General features: G+C 39.9%; 1 long non-coding RNA gene across 2 annotated transcripts; it reads right to left on the reverse strand.

Moving 5' to 3' along the window:
• Positions 1-3,955: 3,955 nt before the first annotated feature.
• LOC111558125 lies at positions 3,956-10,258 on the reverse strand. 2 transcript variants are annotated; one of them, XR_006590666.1, is made up of 4 exons: positions 10,235-10,258; positions 10,012-10,134; positions 9,569-9,703; positions 3,956-5,544 (listed from the first exon to the last, which is right to left on the reverse strand). It is a non-coding gene; the product is annotated as an uncharacterized LOC111558125 (long non-coding RNA). The 2 variants fall into 2 exon arrangements; XR_002738704.2 differs by having other exon boundaries at positions 10,012-10,147; positions 10,235-10,248.
• Between the last annotated feature and the right edge of the window lie 5 nt (positions 10,259-10,263).

The following is a 10,263-nucleotide window of genomic DNA, read 5'->3' on the forward strand; positions in this document are numbered from 1 at the left end:
GGCTCAGTGGGTTGCACATCTGACCCTTGATTTTGGCTCAAGTCATGATCTAATGGTTCATTAAATTGAGTCCTTGTCAGGCTCCTATCTGACAGCACTGATCCTGTTTGGGATTCTCCCCCTCTCTCTTTCTCTCGGCCTCTCCCCTGCTCACATTCTCTCTCTTTTCGTTCCCTCTCTCTCTCTATCTCAGAATAGATAAACTTTAGGGAAAAAAACCACTATATTTCTCGGATTCGTTGAAAGTGCACTTAGGATAGTTATTAAGCCCCGATTTGGTGACTCAGCCTAAGTGATGCCATTTTAATGACACCATTTTGGGCCTGTGGTTTTCTTTTTAATAGCACTTTGTCTTCAACGTTTGTTGCTACCTAACAAACTCTACCTAAAATGCAGTTATCTTTTAAGTCAAAGCTGAGTGAAAGGAGATAGTTTATTCCACATTTCCTAAGAAAACATTTAAGTTCCACATTGTGCATATGTTTAGATGATTCTAAGTTGTTCTTATTTTTTGTGGTTAATAATTACTTTTAAGTATCACATTCTAATTCTACATATGTCATCATACCATTCTTCAGTGGTTTTAAATCAAGTGATTTTAAAATATTTTCCCTTTTTAGTTAAGCTGCCTAAACTCTGGAAGAATAACCAAGCTTGGATAGGTATTTTCTCCTGAGTTCCTGAAAAATTATCTTCTAGTTTAAAAAAAAAGTAACAGGGGCACCTGAGTGGCTCAGTCAGTTAAGTGTTTGACTTCAGCTCAGGTCATGATCTCGCGGTTCATGAGTTTGAGTCCCACGTCGGGCTCTGTGCTGACCGCTCAGAGCCTGGAGAGCCTGCTTTAGATTCTGTGTCTCCCTCTGTCTCTGTCCCTCTCTGCTCATGCTCTGTCTGTCTGTCTGTCTCTCTCTCTCAGAAATAAACATTAAATTTAAAAAAAATTGTGTTTTTTTAAATTGTATTTATTTACTTATTTTAAATTTATATCCAAATTAGTTAGCATATAGTGCAACAATGATTTCAGGAGTAGATTCCTTAGTGCCCCTTACCCATTTAGCCCATCCCTCCCCAATACCACCTCCTGTAACCCTCTGTTTGTTCTCCATATTTATGAGTCTCTTATGTTTTGTCCCCCTCCCTGTTTTTTATATTATTTTTGTTTCCCTTCCCTTATGTTCATCCATTTTGTCTCTTTAAGTCCTCATATGAGTGAAGTATATGATATTTGTCTTTCTCTGACTGACTAATTTCACTTAGCATAATACCCTCCAGTTCCATCCACGTAGTTGCAAATGGCAAACTTTCATTCTTTTTGATTGCCGAGTAATACTCCATTTTATATATATACCACTTCTTCTTTATCCATTCATCCGTCGATGGACGTTTGGGCTCTTTCCATACTTTGGCTATTGTTGATAGCACTGCTATAAACATTGGGGTGCATATGCCCCTTCGAAACAGCATACCTGTATCCCTTGGCTAAATACCTAGTAGTGCAATTGCTGGGTCATAAGGTAGTTCTATTTTTAGTTTTTTGAGGAACCTCCATACTGTTTTCCACAGTGGCTGCGCCAGCTTGCATTCCCATTTTTATTAAAAAAAAATTTTTTTTTAACATTTATTTATTTTTGAGACAGAGAGAGGCAGAGCATGAACGGGGGAGGGTCAGAGAGAGGGAGACACAGAATCTGAAACAGGCTCCAGGCTCTGAGCTGTCAGCACAGAGCCCGACGCGGGGCTTGAACTCATGGACTGCAAAATCATGACCTGAGCCAAAGTTGGCCACTTAACCGACTGAGCCACCCAGGTGCCCCTTGCATTCCCATTTTTAATTTTTAAAGTAGTAACGATTATATTACTGATTTTGAAATATTTACATTTTAAAGAGAAACAACTAGAATATTAATTTGGTAGTACTTATGATTTTTTAAATTTATAGTCACAATTAACATGTAGATAAGTATTTGGTACTCAAACACTCAACATTTTTTTTTTTTTTGTAATTTGGGAGGTTGAGGACATATGTAAATTTTGGTTCCTGTTTATATGTTGAGATCATGCAAGGTTTAGAAAAGGAACTGATAATTGCGTCTTTTCAAACTTGGAAATTTGTATCATAGATATTCCCTCTACACTTAATAGTTGGGTAAGTCTTTCTTCTTAAAAACTGATAATAATGGGGCACCTGGGTGGCTCAGTCAGTTGAGCGTAGGACTCTTGATTTCAGCTCAGGTCATGCATGATCCCAGGGTTGAGGGATCGAGCCCCATGTAAGGGGCTTAAAATTCTCTCTCTCTCTCTCTCTCTCTCTCTCACTCACTCTCTCTCCCCCCTCCCCTGCTCATGCTCTCTCTAAAATAATAAAAAAAAAAATACCTGATTTTTTTTTAACACGTAATTTCATTCCCTATAAAATCTGTCCTTTGCTAATCTTTAGTCAATTCTAGAAACATAGTTTTTCCTTTTTAGGAAGGAAAGTTAATCTAAAAATTTTAATTTATTGGCATAAAAATTGGTAAGTATTCAACCTTATTTCTTAATATCCTTTATGTGTGTTGCTGCATCCTCCTCATTTGTTTTGTTTTGTTTTGTTTTTTGAGAGAGAGAGAGAGAGAGCATGAACAGGGGAGAGGGGCAGAGGGGGAGAGAGAGAATCTTAAGCAGGCTTCATGCTCCACACAAAGCCAAGTGCAGGGCTCAATCCCACAACCCTGGGATCATGACCTGATCCAAAATCAAGAGTCGGACCCTCAACCGACTGAGCCACCCAGGCGCCCCTACATCATTTATAATAATAGTACTTTTGGGGCGTCTAGGTGGCTCAGTCAGTTGAGGGTCCAATTCTTTTTTTTTTTTTTTAATGTTTATTTATTTTTGAGAGAGAGTGTGTGAGCAGGGGAGGGGCAGAGAGAGAGGGAGACATAGAATCCAAAGCAGGCTCCAGGCTCCAAGCTGTCAACACAGAGCCTGATGCAGGGCTCGAACCCACGAACCGTGAAATCAAGACCTGAGCCGAAGTCGGACACTTAGCCAACTGAGCTACCCAGGCGCCTGTTGAGGGTCCAACTCTTGATTTTGGCTCAGGTCATGATCTCATAGTTTGTGGGATCAAGCCCTGTGCTGAGCTCTGTGCTGACAGTGTGGAGCTGCTTAGTATTCTGTCTCCCCACCTCTCTATATCTCTCTCCTGCTCTCATGATTTCTCTCTCTCTCAATAAGCTTGAAAAATTGTACTGTTATGAGATTTGCTAAATGTTTATATTATCCTTTTAAAGAAATAGCTTCAAGGTTGACAAAACCTACTTCTCTCGTAATTTCAAAACATTCTTTCATTGCTGAGTTATGTTCATTTTCTAGCTTCTCAAGAGGTCTCTGGTTCACTTATTCCAGTGTTTATAGTTTTCTGGCCTATAAACACATTTAAAATTATAACTTCTTTGAGTAGTAACATGGCCACATCCCACAGGTTTTGTTTTGTACTGCTCTTATTCACTTCAGAGTCTTTTTGTTTAACTGAAGCAGAAAATATTAGGTAACATAAAGGTGACTTTGTTAATGTCTAACTTATTACATTTTTACCTGAGTTATATCCCTGTATGATTTGTTACAAACTTCTGCACATCTTCCTCAACTTCTTTAATAGTTAAATGCTTAACTGTTGTTTTACATGCCTGGAATTTTATTCACTTTGCATCTTTTTTTAATGTTTATTTATTTATTTTTTTCGAGAGAGCACAACCTGGGGAGGGACAGAGAGAAAGAGAGAGAGGGAGACACAGAACCTGAAGCAGGCTCCAGGCTCTGAGCTGTCAGCACAGAGCCTGACGCAGGGCTCGAACCCACGAACCATGAGATCATCACCCGAGCAGAAGTCAGACACTTAACGAACTGAGCCACCCAGGCGCCCCTCAACTTTGCATTTTCTGATGCACAATAAATGGCAAGTTCTGAATGGGGGTTTTAAAACTTATATTCATCAGTATGAATCTTCTCATTAAAAGAGCCTTATGGCTAAAGAAATTCCCATATATGTGACATATAAAGCGTTACTTTCTCTTCTGCATCCTTTTCTGTAAATTAGGATTAGCTTACGGTAATGGGTTTTCAAAATTCTCCACTTGCATGGTTGTTTGCCATCATGAATTGTAAAATAATTAATAATTGATAGGTAGTAGGGGGAGCTCTTCTACGTTACCATACTAATATGGTCTTTAGTGATGACGTAATGATGTGAATCTGCTGATAAATGCAACATGAGCTGAAAGATAAAGCATTTCCATATTGGACAAGGTTATACGTAATAATAAATTATTTGATGTTCTTTCAGGGACAAGACCAGTGAAATATTTCCTTCACTTATTTATAGGAAGTTTCTATGGCATGAATTCCTTAAGACTAAGAAAGATGACTGTGTCTTGAAGGCCTTCCCACATTACTACATACATAACAAATAATGTTGAGTAAGTTGTGAACCCTGACTAAAGGTTTTCCCACATTCCTGACATTCATAGTGATTTTCACCAGTATGAATTTTCTAATGTCGAATAACTAGTGTTAAGTGACTAAAAGCTTTTCCACATTCAGTACAGTGAGAAAGGTTCTCACCAGTAAGGGTGCTAGTGCTCATTAAATTATGAAATTCGACCAAAAGCTTCCATTACATTTATATGATTTCTCACTTAGTATAAATTTTCTGGTGATGATAAAGCTTTGAGCCCTGCCTAAAGGCCTTCCCACAAACCTTACGTTTATAAGGTGCCTCACCAGTATGGATCCTCTGATATTGAGGAAGATATGACTGATGACCGAAGGCCTTTCCACATTCATTACATTTGTATGGCTTCTCCCTGGTATATATTCTTTGATGTTCATGAAGTTGTGTGATACCTCTAAAGGCCTTCCACATTCCTTACAGTCATAGGGTTTTCTCCAGTATGAATTCTCTGATGTTGAATAGTGACAAGTTTTTGCACATTCAGTATGTTGATAGAATTTTCCCCTAGTATGCATTCTATGATGTGCATTAAGTTTTGAGAGCTGAATATAGTTTTTTTGATACTCCTTACATTCATAGGTTTTCTCACCAGTAGGAATTCTCTGGTGTTGGGTAAAGAGGGAAATAGGACTAAAGGCCCTTCCACATTCTTTACATTCACGGGGTCTTTCCCAGTGTGAGTTCTATGATGTTGAGGGGGATCAGAACGGTGATGGAGAAAGCCTTCCCATGTTGCTTGCATTCCTCAGATCAGTCAGCAGTATACATTTTCTGGTGACTTAGAAGGGATGTCTTCTGCTGAAACCCTTCTCTACATTCATTATGCATAGGGCCTACTTCCAGGTGGAACTTTCTGATGCAGGTTATGGGAAGTTTGCTGTCTCACAGTAGATACTCTTCCTGGGTGATTATCACTTGACTGGAATTTCCTTCCTCATTTCTTTGATGTCTCTCAAATATGCCTTTATATTCCCAGTCATTCTGGAACATGGGGTCCTCAGGATCTTTGTTTATAACTTTTTCCATTTTCTCCCATGAGGATAAATGATCTGAAAGATAATGAAAAAGCAGAGATGCTCACTTTAGTCCTTCCTCTTAGAGAGTTAGAGCTTCTTTAGTAGAAACTGTTTTTTATTTTTTTAATGTTTATTTACTTTTGAGAGAGAAAGAGAGATAGAGTGCAATCAGGGGAGGGGCAGAGAGAAAGGGAGACACAGAATCCAAAGCAGACTCCATCCAGGCTCTGAGCTGTCAGCACACAGCCCCACGCAGGGCTCGAACTCATGAACCATGAGATAGTGACCTGAGCTGAAGTCGGATGCTTAACCAACTGAGCCATCTAGGCGCCCCTAGTAGAAATTGTTTTAAACTGAAAATGATGTTTATGAAAAAAATGACTGTTCTTTACAGCTCTCAAATATGACTAAGCAATTAGATAAGTGAACAAGGAGAACAGGGTATGTGGACATCCCCTAAGTGAAGTAAGTGAGGTAGTTATTCAGATAGATTTTTCAGTTTTTATCATTACAGTTGCCTAAGGAGTTTGTTGAAATAAGGATGTCTAAGGTGGTTCTCTTGCAAGTGACAATGAGACCCATTGCTGAAAACACTTCAGAGCTTCATGTTACACAAGAGTGAAATCCTGAATCCTCAACCTGTCAAATGTATTCAAGTTCATCTTAAGCTACTTGCCTTCCTCACTGTGTTCCACCCCCAGTTTCTCCTTGCACATGTGAGAATACATGGGGTTGCATTTGCTGATCTGTATGTAACACTGTGCCCAGTTTTTGCAAAGCTGGATTCTTGTTAGAATTCAGATCTCATATTCAACATCACTTCTTTAGATGTCTGTCATTTGTCTTATTCTAAATACTGTCACCCCTATGATTTCCCATTCGAGAATCTTACTGCAAAATAGAAAAAAGTTGTGATGGGTCGCCTGGGTAGTTCAGTCGCTTAATCTTCCAGCTCTTGGTTTTGGCTCAGGTCATGATCTCGTGGTCATGGGATCAAGCCCCATGTCAGGCTCTGTGCTGTGCATGGAGCCTGCTTGGGCTTCTCTCTCCCTCATCCCCTGCCCCTCTTCTCCACTCAAACTCTCTCTCAAAATAAATAAATATACTTTATCGGAAATTTTTTTTAATGTTTATTTATTTTCGAGACACAGAGATAGGGTGCGAGAGGGGGAGGGGCAGAGAGAGAGGGAGACACAGAATCCGAAGCAGGCTCCAGGCTCTGACCTGTCAGCACAGAGCCTGACACAGGGCTTCAACCCACAGGCCACAAGATCATGACCTGAGCCAGTGCCAGACGCTTAACTGACTGAGCCACCCAGTTGCCCCCAAATAAACTTTAAAAATTAAAAAATAAAATGCTTTAAAAAAAAAAAAAAGAAAAAAGCTGTGACGATATACATGGAAATACTTTATCTACCTCTTTACTGCCTTCTCCCCTCAACCAAACTTTAACCCAAATCTTATTTACTTACTGTTGTATAATGAACCTCAAATTCCGTGCCTGCCACACATATGACATCATATAACTCATGAATATTGAAAGAATGGACCATTAGGTTGAAGGAAGAAAATCAGGATAAGGATAAGGGGAAATAGCACAAAGGAGAAGGGAACCTGCAATAGGTTATTATTTCATGCCTATAATTAAGTATTAGTAATATCAAAGTATAGTTTTCAAAAATTTTTCCAAATACAAAATGAAGTTGTGTTAAAGATTTATTTAACTCATTAATAAGGAACCAAGATGATGGTAAAGGTGCTTCAAAGAAGAAGTCAATAATTGAATAAATACACACAAATACTCAAATGAGTTTGCTAATAGATTAAAAACTGGTTAATGCCAAACAGAGTATGAAAACCAGAACATTTGGATTTTTTTTTTTTTTTTTTTTTTTGGCCAGCCAGAAATGTCCAAGTTGACAAACTAACTTCATGAGTCTAGGTTCGTTTTTTGTTTTTATTTTTTTAATGTTTATTTGTTCTTGAGAGAGAGAGGGAGAGAGAGGGGAGGAGGGGCAGAGAGAGAGAGGGAGACACAGAATCCCAAGCAGGATCCAGGCTCTGAGCTGTCAGCACAGAGTTTGATGCAGGGCTCAATCTCATGAACCGTGAGATCATTACCTGAGCTAAAGTTGGATACTTAACCGACTGAGCCACCCAGGCATCCCTCAAGAGTCTAGGTTCTAACCAATATTTAACAGTAAGACAAACAAAGGTACAAATCCTCTAGAAAATGAAACAGCCCTTGGGTATACTTGTTAGGCAGTTTCCTAGTATGGTATTTAAAAAACATGGGTCTTGGGTACCAAAATCCCACATCTAGGAATCTACCCTGATGAAATACCTCCAACATTATGATAAACATGATACACATGATTATTCATTATGGCATGATCATAATTTTAAAATACTGGGAAGGGTGCCTGTGTGGCTCAGTCCGTTAAATGTCTGACTTGAGCTCAGATCATGATCTCACCGTTCATGGGTTGGAGCCCCGCATCTGGCTCTGTGCTGACAACTCAGAGCCTGGAGTCTGCTTCGGATTCTGTGTCTCCTTCTCTCTCTGCCCCTCCCCCGCTCACACTGTCTCTCAAAAATGAATAAATGTAAAAAAAAAAAACCTTTTTAATAAAAAATAAAATACTGGGAACAATCTAAACACCCATATATAGGAGAGTGGTTCAATAAACTGGCATATCTACAAAATGAAGTGTTACACAGTTGCATACAAGAATGAAAAAAATGTCCATGAAATTATAAGTAATTTCCAAGACATATTCTTAGGTGAAAAAAAGCTAGGTGCAAAAGTATACATACAGTATGTGACTTTTTCTGTAAGAAAAGAAATATAAGAGAATATACATGTATCTGCTCATTTTTACACAAGAAATACTGGAAGGAAAAGAATGTAAAATAATGAGTTTGGTTAACTACACGGGTAGGTGGGGATAAGGTTGAAAAGAGGAGAATGAGAATAGGTAGCAGGAATGAGGGAGATGCCATACTTTTCTGAGTACACTCTTTTGTAAAGTTCTGACTTTTCAGAATGACAGTAATGTTTCACACAGCGTCCAAATAAATAACTAAAACAGTAATGAATGAACCTGCCTGTACTACAAATAAATACAGCCACGATGAAGGGAGTGGGGAAGAAAAGAACCAATTTTAGTATATTTAGAAAACAGTATTTTGATCACATACTGTAAGACTAAAGAGAAAAAAACTCATACATAAACGTTGTACTCTACTTAATACATGTGTTTCTCACAGGGGTATGATAAGAATTATTTAAAAATTGACTACATAGAATTTTAGGAAATGTTTAAGAAATGTCTGACAGCAGAAATTACAGGCTGGTCTAATCCTACATCTGAGGATGAATCAGAAGCAACCTTGGGACCCACGTTATTGCAGAGAGCCTGACTCAAATTGGAAAATTTGAACATGTTAAAAAAAAGTTTTTTTTAAAGCATGAAAGAAAGAATGTACAAAATCTGAATCTGGAAATACATATCAAAGGAAGAAAAATCATTGGGAGGTAACCAAAATAAACTATTTTTAGAACCATATTTTCGGATGGAAACAATGATCCAACTGTTTAAAAAGTGGTGGGGGAGGGGCGCCTGGGTGGCTAGGTCAGTTAAGTGTCTGACTTCGGCTCAGGTCATGATCTCATGGTTCATGAATTCGAGCCCTGTGTCAGGCTCTGTGCTGACAGTGTGGAGCCTGCTTGAGATTCTCACTCTTTCTGCCCCTCCCCCACTCATGCTCGGTCTCTCTCAAAATAAGTATAAAAAGGGGGTGGGGGAGAAACTGGAAAGAAACAGTGTTCCCTGGGTAGGTAAAAAGTTGTACTTCAAAGAAGTCGCCTTCCTCTTTGAGCGGGGAGAAGCATGGGGAGGGTGCAGGGGGTGGTGTGTGTGAGTACGAGAGAGGCCCCTCCAGGCGCTCACCCTGATGGGAGTAATGCTCTGCTCTGAACACTAGGGACTTTGAGGGGAACTTTCCAGGCATTGTCTCAAAGGTGCCGCGTCCTGCTAACCGTCTGAGCCATTACCTACAGCGCCACTGCCCTTCTTAATGATCCTTCACTCAGCTGGGCACAGGCTTCCTGTCACATCTCTTTGTGCCCCCAAGGGTTCTTTCCCTTGTTCCGATAAGGAGATCACATCTGGCCTGGAAATAGAAGAACCTGTGTACGCAAGAAGAAATGCAACAGAGTCACAAAGGGGGCATCCCAGAAGTCACACCCAGCTCCTGGTCATCAATGAGGAAAAGAAACCAGAAAATTCCAGAGAAGAGGAGGAAGTCACTTTTGGAATGGGGAAGAAGCTTCTTTGGGTGTTATCCTACAGAACTATCTGTCCCCATTCAGTACAATTGCATTGAGAACAGAGCAGAAACTCAACCATAGTCTTGAAGGCACCTCAGAATTCACACCCAAGGCAGCAGGTATTCCCATGGGCAAATCCCAGCCTCCCAGGGGTGCTAACATCTTACCTAGAGATGAAGTTGCTGAAGTTCTCCAGTGTCACGTCCCTGTACAAATCCTTCCTAGCAGGATCTGGCTGGCCCCACTCGTCCTGAGAAGGCTACTGCCACATCCCTAAACATCACTGAGCCCTGAAACAACAAACTGAGGATGTGTGCCATCCAAGTGAGTATTTATGACCAGGAAAATAGGAGGATGAAAAAGGACACCGCAGGGAGTGGGGAGACATACCCAGAGAATAAGCTGAGGCAGATGAGCAT

The sequence above is a fragment of the Felis catus genome, chromosome E2, assembly GCF_018350175.1.
Source record: "Felis catus isolate Fca126 chromosome E2, F.catus_Fca126_mat1.0, whole genome shotgun sequence".
Classification (NCBI taxonomy): domain Eukaryota; kingdom Metazoa; phylum Chordata; class Mammalia; order Carnivora; family Felidae; genus Felis; species Felis catus.